General features: G+C 35.6%; 1 pseudogene; it reads right to left on the reverse strand.

Annotated features, from left to right (window-relative positions):
* Nucleotides 1-20144, reverse strand: part of LOC142371932 (uncharacterized) — a 126565-nt pseudogene that overhangs the window by 48358 nt on the left and 58063 nt on the right.

Raw genomic sequence — 20144 nt, forward strand, 5'->3', positions numbered from 1 at the left:
TTGCACAGTAACTGATACTCTGATACGCTGCAAATTTTTTACCTTTTAGATGTCAGTCTGTTGATTTAAACTGATATACAGAGTAGTTTCCTCATTATGTAATGAGAAATGTTGTATCTTTTTTCCCACAACGTTATAATCGATGAGTGTCAGATTTGTGGTTCTTAGGTTTTTGTATGGGCGTATATCTTTGTGTCCCCCAGCCCATCACTATAACAAACACTGACACAAAAACCTGTCATGCAGCAAACAGTGAGTGGACCTATTCCACCAACAGAAGGTAAGTAACAAAACTACAATAGATAATTACTCAACAATGAATTAGCTTCTTTGTTTGTTTGTTTTTCCATTTATTGGGATTCTATTTAAGTCTATTTATTTTCTTTAACATTTGATTTTCAGTAACTTCTTAAAAGGGCTCTATATTTCTCATGTTTAGAATTTATCAAAATCTCTTCATTTTAAATGGTTTATTTAAATTTAAAAAAGGGATTATTAAAAGTGTAAACTGAAGTGCAAATTAAATCACCTAACTATCAAAAGTTTGTATTCAGTATCTAGTATTTCAGTTTAAACTACTGTATACTGGAGGCTGAAATTGATATAAATCCTGCACAGAGTTATGTCTTTCTTCAGAATTAATTTACTTAACTGAAACACATCTGACTCTATGTTAACAGATATGAATTGAGTCGAGTACAGTAACTTCTCAATAAAGATGCTGGAACACAAATGTCCACAGCAATTAAATAATCCTAACTAAATAAGAATCAATGAAATAATTCACAATAACATGCAATTATTCATCAGATACACAGTACAGGTCGAATTTAAGTATGACTCACTGGAAAATAGGTAATTAAATAAATAAAATCATGGAGGCAAATCTATTAATTACAAAAAGAAGTGAGTTGAATAAAAGATGGTTGAAAGTGAAATTTGCATTGACTCCTCTCACTGTTTAAGTAAATTCTAAGATAGAAATATTAAAATAATTTTTTTATCAATTGAAGGGATTTTGCTGTCTTACTTACTTATGAAGAGAGAAAAATGTTCACCACAAGAAAATCATCATTAAATGGATGTTGTGCCTACATTTATTTTCATTGAAATCCATGTTTTATATTAGAGGAAAAAATGCTAAACACAAAATAATACTTATGAACTCTTCAGATTCAGTATTTGGTGTCAGGTTCCAAATCAATGTAGGAAACAATATTACTCACTGACCACATGAAATTGTATTGTTCCAATTGTTCGTGGCTACAGGCTGTTTAGTGCTTTCTGTCAGCATTGAAACACACAGAAAATACATTTAATTATTAGAATGAATGAAAATAATGGGTGCCAGTGAATTCCTCATAAGTATTTCCTGATGTCCTGTGAAAGGCCATTTCTGTGAGAAGAATTAAAAACACAGCACATCCTTGTCTGCCCTCTAGAGTTTTAAAGCAGAGACTGCAACTTTTTCAACTTCAACAAGCTGTTTAGAGATGGTTACATGTGAACATCTGCAATATATTAATTTCCACGCTTTAAAGAAGCAGGTTCTGTTTTGATATCACTGCTTAGACCAATATTCATTTGTTAGCAGACGTGTTGTAAATCTGTTTGATAGTTTGGCTAAAGTGAAGTCAATAAAATAAAGATGGATGAGGCGAACATTTGCATTGACTCCTCACAGTATTTGGATAGACTATTACCCAAAAATGTTTTATTTTTTTATGAACTCACTCATCGTCACGATGAGAGAAAATTGTCATCATGAGAGAATAATTATGAAAGGGATGCTGTGCTTAATATTCTCTTTTTTAAACATACCAATTATTTTAAAATTAGGGTCAAATATAAGTAACACAGAAACTCTTTGATCCCGCATTTGGTGTCTGATTCCAAATTGATTTAGGAACAATAATTTTATTAAAATTACAAAATTGGAAAGTTATTTTCACCCAGTTGAACAGGACTCGTCCAAATTGTTAGTTTTTGTTAGTTGTTGAAAATAAAGTGCAGCAGTACGTTTTTCCCTTTAATTATTTTGTAATTCGTCCTGTGCCGGGACCTTTCTGCATAAAGAATTAAGAAACACCATCTATCCTTGTCTGCCCACTGCAGTTATGAAGGAGGGACTGCAGCTTTTTACAGTTTGAATAAACTGTGGCTTCAAATGAGGAGAGACGGGTGCATGTGAAGCTCTGAAATATCATCAGTGATCAGGGATACATTTGAGCACTGATGGGACAACAAATAAGAAAATCTTTGAAAAAGTATAGCTCAGTGAAGAGGATTTATGGACGATTTTGAGTATGCCATCATGGTTTTGAGACACAATTAGTTGTGATGTGACATTTTTTTATAAGAGCAGGTGTTTCTTCAAAGTGGTTGTGCTTTTGTGTGTTGCTTTATTTTCTTGCTGTTTATTGACCATGATTTACAAAGAAAACTTGCCATATGTGTATTCTTCCGAGGCTCTACCGTAACAATGACAATTTAACAATTTATTACTTGATTACCTTTATGTAAGTTGTCTCACTGTGTCCATGTCTGGTGTATTGCTCAAAATGAAACATAATGATAATATAAATTCTTCACATCATCACAGTGAAAAACCTCTGAAGAAAATGAATCATGATCATTCTTTTAAAAGAGGAGATATCAATAAGTGACAAAGGAAAAATGTGCCATATGGATAAGATATTTACATGCAATCGGGCCTCTTTAAACACTCTTGGCATGGTCTGCAGGTAATGTCACATGACTACTACCAATAATGACGACAGTAAGAGGGAAAAGAAATTCAGTGTAGTTCAATTAGATAAACAATGAGCAGTGTTTCACTGGTGTTCATATTTATCGTGTGGCTCAGTTAGATTATTTTGTAAGTGGTTGTTACACAATTGCTGTCTTAATTTATGTTCACCTTTATATGTGGCTGTATCTTGATGGTTCCTCAGTATTTGTGCAGGTCTGTAATGTTTTGTATCACTGTGGCTCAATAACGTGCACAGTAATAAACAGCTGTGTCCTCAGGCTGCAGATTCTGTCCTGTTATTGTCACTGTTGCTGCAGAAGTGTCTCTGCATGAAATTTTCCACTTGACAGAAAATTTTACATATCATTGGGCGTTTTGTCATCAAGTCAGTAAAGTGCAGGGTTCAGAGAGAAAGTGAGTTAAAACCAGATTGTGACCCTTGCAGTTAACTTTTCTCTCAATGTTTCTTATTTTAAGAGATAATCACCAAGTTTAAAATGTATGCATGTCTGAGAAAGAATATTTAGGAGCTAAAAAACACTGACAAATAGCTAGAGACGTTTCTATAACTTGAACTTTATTCACTATCTGATTATGTTGTTCAAAAAATAGAACTAGTACTACAAGAGATCTAATCTTTCTCCATTTAGAACATAATACAAAATAAACAGCAGTTTCTTCAGGATTCTGGTGATTGTCTTGAATATAAGATTGTGAACAAAGAAATTTAACATGAAGTTGCAGTGTTTGCAAATGTAGCTGTGAAACAGTTGTTACAAGTAGAAAGCTGACACACTGACTTTGAGTGTTTCACTAATGGTAACTGGAACATTAGTTTACACATACTTGTTTTCTCTAATGTGCAATGAATTCAGAAACCATTAGAAATGTTAAACACGCTGACAAACACCCTGACAAAGTGCTTTGTAAAGTACAACCAAAATCACAGAGCTCTTCTTTTATCCTTTGCAGTGTCTTTGTTTGTTGCTTCAAAGAGTAGTTGCTTCATTGAATGTGTGTCATAAAAACTGGCACAGATCAAATGATGAAGTGTTTTCTCTTCACAATTTATCAAGAGCACAGAAATAAGTTCTGCAGGATTTTGTACAGCTGTTGAAATGAGTTCAGTCACAGTAATAAACAGCAGAACCTCTAGTCTGCAGACAGCTCATCTGCAGATCTGCTGTTTGCTGTTGTTTCTGGAGATGGTAAACCGGCCTTGAACTGACTGAGAGTAGTCTTTGTTGCTACCACCATAATCAATAGCAGCAACCCATTTCAGTCCTTTTCCAGGAGCCTGTCTGATTCAGTGCAGGTAGTGGTTACTGAATGTAAATCCAGAGGTTGAACAGGTCAGTGTGAGGGACTCTGCGGGACTTTTAAGCAGTCATATGACTTTCCTGTGCTCGTCTGTTTGTCGGTTGTATACCTGTGGACATAAAAGTATGATCCAGATGTATATTCTTCTTCAAAGTTTTACAAATACATTTAGAAAGTTAACAAATGTTTTACTTCAGCAAAGTCACCATTATTATATAAAGTCACCAACATAAACGTTCATATTCACATACACGTGTGTTACTGTGTACTTCTGAGTATTTGTGCAGGCCTGTGAGTGGTTTGTATCACTGTGGGTCAATAACGTGCACAGTAATAAACAGCTGTGTCCTCCGGCTGCATATTATTTCCTGTTAATTTCACTGAGCTGTCAGCTGTCAGGGTGTTGTAAAGGAACTTATCCTTTAGAGCATTGCTTTGATAAAATTCACCTCCACCCCGCCGATGAAAAATCCACTCCATTGCTTTTCCTTCACGCTGTCTGATCCAAGCTGTTCCGTAGCTGTTATCAGTCAAAGAATAACCAGAGACCCGACAAATTATTGTCAAAGTCTGTCCAGGCTGCACAACCTTTGATTCTGGCTGGATGAGATCAATACTGTGGACACCTGTGGAAACACAAATCAACATTACCTCCATCATTCATGTGAATATTCAGTGTTTCTGATGTGATTATTAGTGGGAATCCACTGAAAGCTCCTCACAGGATCCAGCTGCCAGCAGCAGTATCAGAGTTAAAGAGAACATGGTTGATGCTGAAGCTGAACTGGTGTGAACTCTGCTGTCCTCTCACTGACACACAGAGACACGCTTCCTTTTGAAGATACTGTATTTGCATATTGTTGAATGTGTTCTTTCAAAATTTGCATTTATTTCATCATGGTTATACATAAAAATAAGTTTGATTTTTCATTGAAAAGCTCAGACATAAAGGGAAAATCTTGATTGTTATTTGAATAAACCGGTAACACGGCTATTATTAGATTTACTTTGGAAATTTTCATGGGATCTCAAAAAGTTAGTTGCTGCTGATGAATAACAAATAAATACTGTATGAGATAATAAGTATTAAAAAAAAGTATTTGTAAAAATTATCATTGTCATAATAAGCCAAGACAAAATCTTAAGAAAACAGACAAATAATTTGAATTCATGTATTTGATTGGTTCTCTGAAAAAGACTTAGTAGTCACTTCGCTACCTTTGTTTTAGTTGCATTAAATGCAGGTTAACTGGAGAAAATGTCTTCACTTTGCAGTACAGAGGGACTTACTTTCCTCCACAGCTGACCACGGGATCAGAAGAGATGGGCCACAGACTGTTGACAGCGAATCAGTAAACCTGAAAAGCTCCATTTCTATTTCTCTGTCAGCATTGGATTCATTCCTCTGATATAAGAGCCCGAGGAGGAGGAGAGTTTATCCTGAAACTGTCACTATAAAGACTGATGTAAAGGATATAACCTGGACATGATTGGTGGGAATTCTACACAGGAATGTGAATTTCCATTTGAGGAAGAGGAGGGCAGAACTTTGTGAGAATGAGTGATTTCACACCAGGCTCTACCAATAAAAATGTGTGTATTTGCTAAGAGGAGGAAAATTCACCACAAAGATCCAAAGACATGAGAATAAAAAGCAGCTTCTTCATATTGATTTTGAATTGTCAGGTAAATTCTGACATGATGCTTTTGCAGTCATTTCGAATGATCTAATGAGCATAAACCATGGACACTGATTGTCCTCCAGTGTTCGTAACAGCAACTTTAGTCATCACCCCAAATCCTTAATCATGTGTAATAGTTTAATAACTTGGATGAAGTCTTTAGCTTTCATTGCAGTGGAAAAAACTGATGCCCGTCCGAATTGATCAATTAAATTAGTTTCTGTTTCTACATTTATTCATTTTGTATAATGATCTGTCTCAGAAATCTGGCCACTTTCTGCAATTTCCTTAAAACCAGCAATGGCATATAATGAATTCTTATTCTATCCTTAGCCTTTAAAGCACTGTGGGTTTTGTACTGCTGTTCAAATGACTTCAGTTCACTATGAACAGAATAATAAACAGCAGAATCTTCACTGTTCATCAGCAGATGCTGCTGCTGTTTGCTGTTGTCTCTCCAGATGGTAAACTGAGAGTAGAACTTAAAATTAAAAACAAGCTTTACTGTCAAAACTTTCAGCTTGTTTATTATGATATTCGGCCATTATTTCTTGTTCACATTTAACCTTTACACATTTCTTTGCAAGTTTTATTATTTCACTATCATTCTCATTTATCGCCATTTTGAAATAATGTTAATTTGAAAAATAATATGTGGAAATATTCGTTAACACGCACTACTGGTGAGAAAAGCCAGATAAGATCATATTGCTTCTTGCTATCCTTTGAGGTTTTTGTTCAGCTCCTCCTCTGTCTTCAGTCACTGTGCTTTGTCGAGCACAGAAGTAAACAGCAGAATCTTCTGCTGTCAGGCTCCTGATCTCCAGGTACTGAGTGCTGCTGGGCTCATTTTCAGTCATGTGGAAACGGCTTTGAAAGGAACTGGCATAGCTAGCAGAATTTCTACCAGTGTCCATCCATCCGATCCACTCCAGAGCTCTCCCTGGTTTCTGTCGTATCCAGTGGATGTTGCGGCTTGTCATGCTGTAACCAGAAATTACACATGACATCTTCACTGTGTCTCCAGGTCTTTTGACCTCAGATGGAGACTGGTCCAGTTTGATCTGACTCCAGACTCCTGGAAGAAAAAAAAACCTGACCATCATTCATCAAAAATCACTTGATGAATATTTAAAAAAGAATTAAAAAGCGACACATTTTCTCACCATGTACAGAAAGTAGAAATAATAAACTCCACATAATTCTATTGTCCATTCTGTTAGTCTGCTGTGAAGTTCTGTCAAACTGATGTGAAAAGCATGAAGAAAACTTTTCTCAGTGTTCTGCCATGAATTGTGTAGGTGTTGACTGTGGTTTCTTTATAAAGAGGGAGATTTGCATAGACCTCCCTCTGCGAAGTCTAAGAGACGATGTGACGCAATAATCAGCGTCAGCGCCAAACTGTGGAGGAAACACTGAAATGTTTTTAAGCCAATTTCACAAAAGACACACAAGGAAAGTAACAAAGTTTCATATTCAACAACAATATCCTCAAGATAGTTTTCCAGTGAGTTTTCATTCATTTCTTTGTGTATTTTTCATTTGTTTATTTAAGCCTATATCTCTCCTTGATTTCCACTTTTGTGTTGAAATTGCTGACTCTTTAGTCACTTCTCGTTCGGTCACTTCAGTTATTTTTTCAGGTCTTTCTGTTGGTTCTGTTGCTTTGGAAGAATGAGAATAACCAGAGACTGGACTGATGTTGGTACACTGTCCAGAACATGTTCTTCTAGGTTTTTGTTCTCTTCTTTATTTCATATGAAAACTCAAATGAAAACAATTTAATTGTATCCACAAAGCAAACAATACTATCTGAAGCTGTAGTTTTATGAGCTCATTAATTAGTTTTTATGATGAAATGAAGGTTGAAATAGGCTGTAAATATCAAGTCTGTTTAAGATAATTAAAACTGAAAAGGTTTCAGACTCAGGTTTTTCAATAACACTGAATGCCTCGAATGAAAAAAAAAAGAAAGGAGAATGCTGAATTAATTATGCAAATTTAAGTTTTATATAGTTTTATATTTAGTTGAAATTTGTATTAATTCTCATATTTTATTGTGGTTTCGTTCATTCTCTTTTGGGAGAAGTTTTCTTTTTTCATTAAATTTCATGAAGAATTTTAAGGTTTGATTTTCAGTATTTCTCTTCTTTATTTCAAATGAAAACTCAAATTCAAACTATTTAATTATATCCACAAAGCAAACAATACTATCTGAAGTTGTAGTTTTATATAATTAAAACTAAAAACTCAGGTTTTTTTGCAAGTTTTATATTTAATAAAAAATTGTATTAATTCTAATTTTTCATTGGGGTATCGTTCATTCTCTCTTGGGAGAAGTTTTCTTTTTTCATTAAATTTAATGAAGAATTTTAAAGTTTGACTTTGATTATGTGTTTAGATTGTTCTGTTTGATTATTGGGCCAAAGAAATAGATATTTTATCCATTATTATTCTTTGGTGTCACAAAAAGAGGCAAGAAACTCTGGAGAAAATGGCACACAATGATTTCAAACAGAATGTTGAAGTAATTGAAAACAGCTTGCATGGAGTGGTTTGTCAGAATATTTGACTGTATATAGGGGAGTGTCACAGTGACAGCTGCAGTGTTTTGTGTACAGCTCTGTAGCTTCCTGTATCAATGTGGCCTTCGAGCACAATAATAAACTGCAGAGTCTTCAGTCATCAAGCTGTTCATCTGCAGATACACTTGATCCTTGTTGTTGTCTCTTGAAATGGTGAAACGATTCTTGACAGAAGTGGAATAAGCTATAGTGCTTCCACTGGGAGCAGAAATGTGGGCAACCCACTCCAGTCCTTTTCCTTCAGCTTGTCTGATCCAGCTGATATCAGCAGAGCTGTCAGATATTCCTGCATATGTACAGGTCAGTTTGTGGGATTCTCCAGGCATTTTAACCACTGGTTCAGACTCAGTCAGAGTCTGACTGCAAACACCTGAGAGAAAAGCAGTGTGATCAGTGCAGAACCAAACAGAAAACTAGTAAACAGAGCAGTGCAGAAGTGTGATATTCACCAGAAACTGTTGAGAGCAGGAGAAACGTTACACATCCAGTTAAAGTCATCGTGGAAATGTGTTGTACGTCCGTCTGGTAGTTTGGCTGAAGTGAGTTGAATAAAAGATGGTTGAAATTGAAATTTGCATTGACTCCTCCTCTCACTGTTTAAGGAAATTCTGAGAAAAAAAATGAAAATAGTTTTTATTAATTGAAGGGATTTTGCCGTCTTACTTACTTATGAAGAGAGAAAAATGTTCAAAATGAGAAAATCATCATTAAATGGATGTTGTGTATAATATTTTCTTCTTGAAATCCATGTTTTAAATTAGAGGAAAATATGCCAAACACAAAATAATACTTATGAAGTCTTCAGATTCAGTATTTGGTGTCAGGTTCCAAATCAATGTAGGAAACAACATTACTCACTGACCACATGAAATTGTATTGTTCCAATTGTTCGTGGCTACAGGCTGCAGCTGTTTAGTGCTTTCTGTCAGCATGCAGAAAATACATTTAAATGTTAGAATGAATGAAAATAATGGGTGCCAGTGAATTCCTCATAAGTATTTCCTGATGTCCTGTGTCAGGCCATTTCTGTGAGAAGAATTAAAAACACAGCACATCCTTTTCTGCCCTCTAGAGTTTTAAAGCAGGGACTGCAACTTTTTCAACTTCAACAAGCTGTTTAGAGATGGTTACATGTGAACATCTACAATATATTAATTTCCCTGCTTTGCAGAAGCAGGTTCTGTTTGATATCACTTCTTAGACCACTATTCATTTGTTAGCAGACATCAGAGCTGAGGTCGCTTCAGGAGAAGGTGAATCTCTACACTGACTTGTTGTAGAAAATCAACCATCTGCCTCTCTGAATACAATAAATAAGAATGGTAATAATAATAATAATGATCATAATAATAATAATAATAATGAGATAAATTCAGATATACTCTGACTCAACCTGAGGCACAGCTGCAGTCAGTCTGTGAGGAAAAAACACACAGAAACCTCACATGTGTAGCTTAAAGATTGTCAAAGTGGCCCCACTGAGTCTGATCAGATGATATCAAAACTCTATGTTTCAAACTGAAATCACTCTTTACGCCATCAGTCTTGTGACTATTCACTGTTTCTAATGTGTTTATTTGTGAAAATCTTCTGAGAGCTCTTCAAAGGAATCCGCCACTAGCAGCAAGGTCAGAGGAACAGGGAATAAAGTCGATGCTTAAGCTGAGTCAAGTTCTTCTTCTTTTGCTGTTGAACTCTGCAGCTTTTTTTTTGCATGCAAGTAAAATTAATTGGATAAACCTTCATCTATTTTCTCTGACAAATAAGAATCATGAAAATAACTGGTTGTATATAGAATTCAAGTCAGAAAAAATGTAAGAAATGTACACTGATAATGATTTTTGTCTTTGATTCAGTATTAAAAATCAGAAGCTCTGCAGCTCAGTGATGAAACACACTGATGAAATGTAAAATTAGATTCACTCTTCAGTCATCCTCATCTTGTTAAACTCATATACACGTAATTTATGGTAAACCTCCAAGCTTTTGACTTCAAAATCACCTTTTACAAATGAATAGAATAATCAAAGTCATAGTTTAATCTGTAGTTAGTTTTCAGCTCTCAGGATTTCATGATCATTCATTAAATATGAATCAACTGATCTGCTGTAATTATGTGATTAAACAGAGGAGAGGTAGGCTGTAAGTCAGAAAGTGAACCTATGATACATTTCTTTATACAGTGTTAAACCATCTTATAGTGACCTACAATAACATGCAGCGTTAACATTAGCTAAATCAACAAAGAAGACTATTGTAAATGTTATACTTGCTCTACAATCCACAAATACATTTGAATAATCTGCATGATGTGAGTTAGATAATCTTTTATCACTGAGCACAAATAGTGTTACTAAGGTCTGTAGATGTTTTGTATCACCGTGGCTCTGTCCCACAGTAATGAACAGCTGTGTCCTCAGGCTGTAGAATGGGTCCTGTTATTCTCACTGTTCTGAACTTGTTCTTGAGAGCATAATTTTGGGTTTAGCCTCCTCCTCCTCACTGATTAAAGATCCACTCCACTGGTTTTTCATCCTGCTGTCTGATCCAACTTGTTGCACAGCTCTCATCAGTCACAGAATAAATATTTAAAAAACATTGCTGAAATCATTGTTAGTTTTACATTATTGACCATAAAACTTGCTTTCATCTTCCTTTTTGTAGTAATATTGCAACTGCAAAGACAAATTTGAAGGTCATAACCACGGAGCAGGATGTGTGGGGATTGTGGACATAAATGGGAATTTTCATGTGAAGAAAATGAGTGCAGCTCTGTGAGAGAGTGAACAGAAAGCAGATTAGAAATTATAGATAATCAGGTAATGGATATTTTTTATATGTATCAACATGCTTTTGGAATAGTTGACAAAGTACAGATGCCACTGAGAACACATTGCCACTTGTTGTGTTTGAAGGTTTTTGTTCAGCTCCTCCTCTGTCTTCAGTCACTGTGTCTCTACGAGCACAGAAGTAAACAGTAGAATCTTCTGCTGTCAGGCTCCTGATCTCCAGGTACTGAGTGCTGCTGGGCTCATTTTCAGTCATGTGGAAACGGCTTTGAAAGGAACTGGCATAGCTAGCAGAATTTTGACCAGTGTTCATCCACCCGATCCACTCCAGAGCTCTCCCTGGTTTCTGTCGTATCCAGTGGATGTTGTTGCTTGTCATGCTGTAACCAGAAATTACACATGACATCTTCACTGTGTCTCCAGGTCTTTTGACCTCAGATGGAGACTGGTCCAGTTTGATCTGACTCCAGACTCCTGGAAGAAAACAAAACCTGACCATCATTCATCAAAAATCACTTGATGAACATTTCAAAAAGAATTAAAAAGTGACAGATTTTCTCACCATGTACAGAAAGTAGAAATAATAAACTCCACATAATTCTATTGTCCATTCTGTTAGTCTGCTGTGAAGTTCTGTCAAACTGATGTGAAAAGCATGAAGAAAACTTTTCTCAGTGTTCTGCCATGAATTGTGTAGGTGTTGACTGTGGTTTCTTTATAAAGAGGGAGATTTGCATAGACCTCCCTCTGCGAAGTCTAAGAGACGATGTGACGCAATAATCAGCGTCAGCGCCAAACTGTGGAGGAAACACTGAAATGTTTTTAAGCCAATTTCACAAAAGACACACAAGGAAAGTAACAAAGTTTCATGTTCAACAACAATATCCTCAAGATAATTTTCCAGTGAGTTTTCATTCATTTCTTCGTGTATTTTTCATTTGTTTATTTAAGCCTATATCTCTCCTTGATTTCCACTTTTGTGTTGAAATTGCTGACTCTTTAGTCACTTCTCCTTCGGTCACCAGTTATTTTTGCAGGTCTTTCTGTTGGTTCTGTTGCTTTGGAAGAATGAGAATAACCAGAGACTGGACTGATGTTGGTACACTGTCCAGAACATGTTCTTCTAGGTTTTTGTTCTCTTCTTTATTTCATATGAAAACTCAAATGAAAACAATTTAATTGTATCCACAAAGCAAACAATACTATCTGAAGCTGTAGTTTTATGAGCTCATTAATTAGTTTTTATGATGAAATGAAGGTTGAAATAGGCTGTAAATATCAAGTCTGTTTAAGATAATTAAAACTAAAAAGGTTTCAGACTCAGGTTTTTCAATAACTCTGAATGCCTCAAATGAAAAAAACAAAAACATGGAGAATGCTGAATTAATTATGCAAATTTAAGTTTTATATAGTTTTATATTTAGTTGAAATTTGTATTAATTCTCATATTTTATTGTGGTTTCGTTCATTCATTCTCTTTTGGGAGAAGTTTTCTTTTTCATTAAATTTCATGAAGAATTTTAAGGTTTGATTTTGAGTAATTGAAAACAACTTGCATGGAGTGGTTTGTCAGAATATTTGACTGTATATAGGGGAGTGTCACAGTGACAGCTGCAGTGTTTTGTGTACAGCTCTGTAGCTTCCTGTATCAATGTGGCGCTCGAGCAAAATAATAAACTGCAGAGTCTTCGGTCATCAAGCTGTTCATCTGCAGATACACTTGATCCTTGTTGTTGTCTCTTGAAATGGTGAAACGATTCTTGACAGAAGTGGAATAATATTTATCACTTCCACTGGGAGCAGAAATGTAGGCAACCCACTCCAGTCCTTTTCCTTCAGCTTGTCTGATCCAGCTGATATAAGCGTCACTATCAGATATTCCTGCATATGTACAGGTCAGTTTGTGGGATTCTCCAGGCATTTTAACCACTGGTTCAGACTCAGTCAGAGTCTGACTGCAAACACCTGAGAGAAAAGCAGTGTGATCAGTGCAGAACCAAACAGAAAACTAGTAAACAGAGCAGTGCAGAAGTGTGATATTCACCAGAAACTGTTGAGAGCAGGAGAAACGTTACACATCCAGTTAAAGTCATCGTGGAAATGTGTTGTACGTCCGTCTGGTAGTTTGGCTGAAGTGAGTTGAATAAAAGATGGTTGGGAGTGAAATTTGCATTGACTCCTCCTCTCACTGTTTATGGAAATTTTGAGAAAAAAAATGAAAATAGTTTTTATTAATTGAAGGGATTTTGCCGTCTTACTTACTTATGAAGAGAGAAAAATGTTCATCACGAGAAAATCATCATTAAATGGATGTTGTGTCTAATATTTTCTTATTGAAATCCATGTTTTATATTAGAGGAAATAATGCCAAACACAAAATAATACTTATGAAGTCTTCAGATTCAGTATTTGGTGTCAGGTTCCAAATCAATGTAGGAAACAACATTACTCACTGATCACATGAAATTGTATTGTCCCAATTGTTCGTGGCTACAGGCTGCAGCCGTTTAGTGCTTTCTGTCAGCATGCAGAAAATACATTTAAATGTTAGAATGAATGATAATAATGGGTGCCAGTGAATTCCTCATAAGTATTTCCTGATGTCCTGTGAAAGGCCATTTCTGTGGGAAGAATTAAAAACACAGCACATCCTTTTCTGCGTTTTGTGATGAGGTGTGAAGCAAGACTTTTTCTTTTACCTTGTTGTTTCTGTTTTAATGATTTTTGTTGTGAAAAGTAATCCTATTTCTCATATGGTTTTTTCATATTCTGTATGACCGTTAATGTAACAGGAATTTGTACAGCTGTTCATTCAGCTTCAGTCACTGTGGGTGTCGAGCACAATAATAAACAGCAGAATCTTCAGTCTTCAGACTGCTCATCTGCAGATACAGCTGCTCTCTGCTGTTGTCTCTGGAGATGGTAAACCGGCCTTGAACTGACTGAGAGTATCTGATTCTATCACTATCATATTCAATAGTTGCGACCCACTCCAGTCCTTTTCCAGGAGCTTGTCTGATCCAGGCCATCCAGGAGCTGCTGAATGAGACTCCAGAGGCTGTACAGGTCAGTCTGTGTGAGCTTCCAGGGTTTTTAACCACTGATTCAGACTCAGTCAGAGTCTGACCATCAACACCTGTCAGGACAAAGAAAAAGACACACTTTGTATGCTGCTGTTGTTCTAAAATTGTTCAACTAAAATAAAGAAAATATTCTCTTGCTTTAAGCTGGTGGACATTTTCAGTGAAACTCTTTACCTGCCCAGCAGATGGTTATGACCAGAATCACTGTTCCATATTCCATCTTGTTAAACTACAGTATGTGTCCACTGTTCTCTGTCCTTCTGTTTTTAGGCGGTTAAATATAAGTGGAAGTTTTGCATGAACTCCACCTCTCAGGGAGGAGGAACTTGAAATCCAGACAACTGGTAAAACTGAGGATTTAATGTAGTCAGTGCTCTGAGTTATATATGTTTATAACATATTTCTGCTTCTGCTCAGCACAGTGTTATTGTGAAGTAGGTTTTGAGTAACCTTTATTTGCATATAAATGATTACCTGTCATAAAGAAAAATAAAAGCAACTGTCCTGTACTACAGTCCATCATTTAAAGGATGTATTTGTCATCCTGCCTCAGGTGGTATAAGCATTGGAAGATACTGAAGATTTGCATTGACTCCTCTCATAAAGAGAATATAAAAAAAGGTATCATGGGTTAAAACTGGAGGACAGGTAGTACAGGAATATCCGACAAGTTAGTAAATTTAAAGATCACGCTTTAATGTGTGAAAAAGTATTTCGCAAAGGACAGTGTCTAAATTCTTATCATTTGATTTATACATGCTCATCTTAGTGAGAAATGCCTTTTCCTTACCATATATTGTCAAACTATTCTACAAATAAAAATGTTAGGTGAAAGATGACACGTGCATATGTGTGTTTTGCCTGAGTCCATCTGACAAATGAGGATTTATCTGATCTCAGTTTTTTACACTAATTGTAGTCTCCTCCACTCATTTTTGATGACCGGTCATTTTTGACCAGGAACACCAAGAGTGTACAAAAGCTGAATAAAACACTCACAAAACTATGCATATCAGTACAATTTATTTGTGTGTTTGAAATCTCTTTGTGGCCAAAGTCATGGAATCTTACGATCAAATTAACTACATTTTTCAGAGATAAAACTTAAGTCGGTCAAATTTGACCAGAGCACAACATGAGGGTGAAGGAGAGGACTCTACAGTGACTTCATTGAAGTTAGCTTTATTTTAAGTCAGCTTTGTGAATCATAATTTTCTATCTGGTCACCTGGAAACATGAAAAATATGTCATCGCTGAGTAAAAATGTCTCATAACTCAAAGCTCTTGATGTAGTCTGATGGTAAAATGGTAATGATAAGAATTTAAGTAATAACATCAACAAAAATAATAATAATAATAATTGTAATGACAACAGTAATGATTTAGTGTATTTCAACTGAATATATTTGGCACTGTCTTTGTTAACATTGATTAAATATGTGTTTAAGTTTCATTATATGTGCAAGTGTGTTCGTGGTTGTTTTATAATAATACACATAATGTTTTATTCATATCCACATGTTTACATTTGACTATCTTGCTGGCTCATCAGTATTTGTGCAGGTCTGTAATGTTTTGTATCACTGTGGCTCGATAACGTGCACAGTAATAAACAGCTGTGTCCTCAGGCTGCAGATTCTGTCCTGTTATTGTCACTGTTGCTGCAGAAGTGTCTCTGCTGCCACTGAACTTGTTCTTCAGAGCGTTATTTTGGGCTAAGCTTCCTGATGCCCACATAGTAAAAATCCACTCCAGTCCTTTTCCTTCACGCTGTCTGATCCATCCTGTTCCGTAGCTGCCATCAGTCAAAGAATAACCAGAGACCCGACAGGTGATGGTCAAAGTCTGTCCAGGCTGCACAACCTTTGATTCTGGCTGGATGAGATCAATACTGTGGACACCTGTGGAAACACAAATCAACATTACCTCCATCATTCATCTGAATATTCAGTGTTTCTGATGTGATTATTAGTGGGAATCCACTGAAAGCTCCTCACAGGATCCAGCTGCCAGCAGCAGTATCAGAGTTAAAGAGAACATGGTTGATGCTGAAGCTGAACTGATGTGAACTCTGCTGTCCTCTCACTGACACACAGAGACACGCTTCCTTTTAAGCAATCTTTATTTGCATATTGTTGAATATGTTTTTTTTAATAATTTGCATTAATTTCATCGTGATTCTAAAATAAGTTTGATTTTTCATTGAAAAGCTCAGACATAAATGAAAATCTTGATTGTTATTTGAATAAATCGGTAACACGGCTATAATTAGATTTAATTTGCAAATTTTCATGGAAATTCAAAAGTTAGTTGCTGCTGATGTATAACAAATAAATGCTGTATGAGATAGAATATTTTAGAATAAAAATAAGTATTTGTAAATATTGCCAGCATCATAATAAGCCCACTAAACCATCTTAAGAAAGCAGACAAATGATTTCAATTCATATATTTAATTGTACATTGTTGTTGCTATCTTTGTTTTACCTAAAATTTATTTATTAAGAGGAGGAAAATTCACCACAAAGATTAAGGAACATAAGAATAAAGAGCATCTCCATCAGATTATTATGAATCATCAATTAATTTCTGACATGACGCTGTAGCAGTCATTTCTAATATAAGAATAAAACATTGACACTAACTGCCCTCTAGTGTTCAGAACAGCACTTTAGTTCTCACTGAAAATGTATAATTCTATATGTATTCATTCCATAGCATGAATGTAGTAATTGGCTTTCATGTGAAAAAGTGATGCATGCAAGAATATTTCAATTAAATTAGCTTCTCTTTTTATATTTATTCATTTTGTGTAATGATCTGCCTCAGAGAAACTTTCTGCTATTTCCTGAACACCAGCATTGACATAGATGTGATTAATTCTAATATTGTCGTCAGGGCACAGAGAGATTTTGTACAGCTGTTCAATTGACTTCAGTCACTGTGGCTCTCGGGCACAATAATAAACAGCAGAATCTTCAGTCTTCAGACTGCTCATCTGCAGATACAGCTGCTGTTTGCTGTTGTCTCTGGAGATGGTAAACCGGCCTTGGACTGACTGAGAGTAGTATTTGCTACTGCCACCATCAGTGGCAACCCACTCCAGTCCTTTTCCAGGAGCCTGTCTCACCCAGCCCATCCAGTAGCTGCTGAGTGTAAATCCAGAGGCTGTACAGGTCAGTGTGTGTGAGCTTCCAGGGTTTTTAACCACTGATTCAGACTCAGTCAGAGTCTGACCATCAACACCTGTCAGGACAAAGAAAAAAATACACTTTGTATGCTGCTGTGGTTCTAAGATTGTTAAACTAAAAGAAATGAAATACTCTCTTGCTGGTGGACATTTTTCAGTGAAACTCTTTACCTGCCCAGCAGATGGTTATGACCAGAATCACTGTTCCATATTCCATCTTGTTAAACTACAGTATGTGTCCACTGTTCTCTGTCCTTCTGTTTTTAGGCGGTTAAATATAAGTGGAAGTTTTACATGAACTCCACCTCTCAGGGAGGAGGAACTTGAAAACCAGACAACTGGTAAACCTGAAGATTTAATGTAGTCAGCGCTCTGAGTTATATATGTTTATAACATATTTCTGCTTCTGCTCAGCACAGTGTTATTGTGAAGATTATTCTAAACTGAAATGTTTGATGCGTTAAAAATCAAAATGAGAATATATTGGTGTGAAGATGTTACTACTTATGAAGCATAAAAGATAAATACTTATATAGATTGTTATGTATAATATATATTTTTGTAGTTATTAATATGTCACAATTAAGTCATACATCTTGGACAATAAAAAATAAAGCATTTTTTTACTGTGTGTGACATCACATAACAAACACACACTAACACACACACACATTTATTGACACCAGATTATAAAGAAAAAACAGGTTTATGTTTATAAATGAAGGCTTGATAGTTAATTGTGTACATCTGTTGGGCTGCTATGTTTATTTTTACATGTCTCCAAAGCAGTTCTGGTAATTTTAGGGAAAAAAGTGTTTAATATGGAGGCTTTGATGTGGTTCATTGTATTTTCTAACCACGTAAATTTGTCTTTTTACAAAAAAACATTTTTGGTTGTGACACACACTAAATAAATGTTTACTTCTCTCTTTGTTGTCTGTTCATAATTCAAATTAATTTTAATTTCCAAGCCTGACATGCTTCAATTACTGGTGAATGATCTTCTTCTGAAGCCCACTTACAACAAGATGTACAACAAAATGTCAGCTAAAGATACTCCTCTGAAACATTCATATGAAACTTTTGCAGGTACAACTGTGCAACTACGTTCAGTCACTGCGAACCTCGACTACAATAAGAAACAGCAGAATCTTCAGTCTTCCAGACTCAGTCTCTCTACAAGTTCAAACCACCTTATTAATAAATATCTTCTACTTTTCATTCAGTTTTCTGTCTGCTTGCTGGGTCCATTGTGACAGTGTCAACGTTTTTGGTTTAGTCTGGTGGTAAAATGGGAATAATATTAACAATTTAAATTATGTTAATGTTAAAAAATAACAATTTAGTATTTTTCAATTGAATACACATGAGGCACCACATTTGTTAACATTCATGATAAATATGTCTCTGGTTAAGTCACATCATATGTGCAGGTATGTTTGTGGTTGCTGTACAAGGATGGACATCCTGTGTTCATTCATATCCACATGTTTACATTTGACTATCTTGCTGGCTCATCAGTATTTGTGCAGGTCTGTAATGTTTTGTATCACTGTGGATCTAACACGTGCACAGTAATAAACAGCTGTGTCCTCAGGCTGCAGATTCTGTCCTGTTATTGTTACTGTTGCTGCAGAAGTGTCTCTGCTGCCACTGAACTTGTTCTTCAGAGCATTATTTTGGGCTAAGCTTCCATCATACCACATAGTAAAAATCCAATCCAGTGCTTTTCCTTCACGCTGTCTGATCCAAGCTGTTGCGTAGCTGCTAGAAGTCAAAGAATAACCAGAGACCCGACAGGTGATGGTCAAAGTCTGTCCAGGCTGCACAACCTTTGATTCTGGCTGGATGAGATCAATACTGTGGACACCTGTGGAAACACAAATCAACATTACCTCCATCATTCATGTGAATATTCAGTGTTTCTGATGTGATTATTAGTGTGAATCCACTGAAAGCTCCTCACAGGATCCAGCTGCCAGCAGCAGTATCAGAGCTAAAGAGAACATGGTTGATGCTGAAGCTGAACTGATGTGAACTCTGCTGTCCTCTCACTGACACACAGAGACACGCTTCCTTTTCAGCAGTCTTTATTTGCATATTGTTGAATATGTTTTTTTTAATAATTTGCATTTATTTCATCGGGGTTATCCTTAAGATAAGTTTTATTTTTCATTGAAAAGCTCAGACATGAAGTGAAAATCTTGATTGTTATTTGAATAAATCGGTAACACGGCTATAATTAGATTTAATTTGAAAATTTTTATGGAAACTCAAAAAGTTAGTTGCTGCTAATGAAAAACAAATTAATATTGTATAAGATATATTATTTAAGAATAAGATTAAGTATTTATAAAGATTGCGTCATAATAAGCCCACAAAACAATTTTAGGAAAGCAGACAAATGATTTCAATTCATGTATTTAATTGTACATTGTTGTTGCTACCTTTTTTTTTATATCAAATTTAATTATTAAGAGGAGGAAAATTCACCACAAAGATTAAGGAACATAAGAATAAAGATCATCTCCATCAGACTATTATGAATTACCAATTAATTTCTGACATGATGCTGTAGCAGTCATTTCTAACAGAAGAATAAAACATTGACACTAACTGCCCTCTAGTGTTCAAAACAGCACTTTAGTTGTCACTCAAAATTTGTAATTATATGTGTATTCATTCCATAGCATGAATGTAGTAATTGGCTTTCATGTGAAAAAGTGATGCATGCAAGAATATT

The sequence above is a fragment of the Odontesthes bonariensis genome, chromosome 21 (assembly GCF_027942865.1).
Source record: "Odontesthes bonariensis isolate fOdoBon6 chromosome 21, fOdoBon6.hap1, whole genome shotgun sequence".
Classification (NCBI taxonomy): Eukaryota; Metazoa; Chordata; class Actinopteri; order Atheriniformes; family Atherinopsidae; genus Odontesthes; species Odontesthes bonariensis.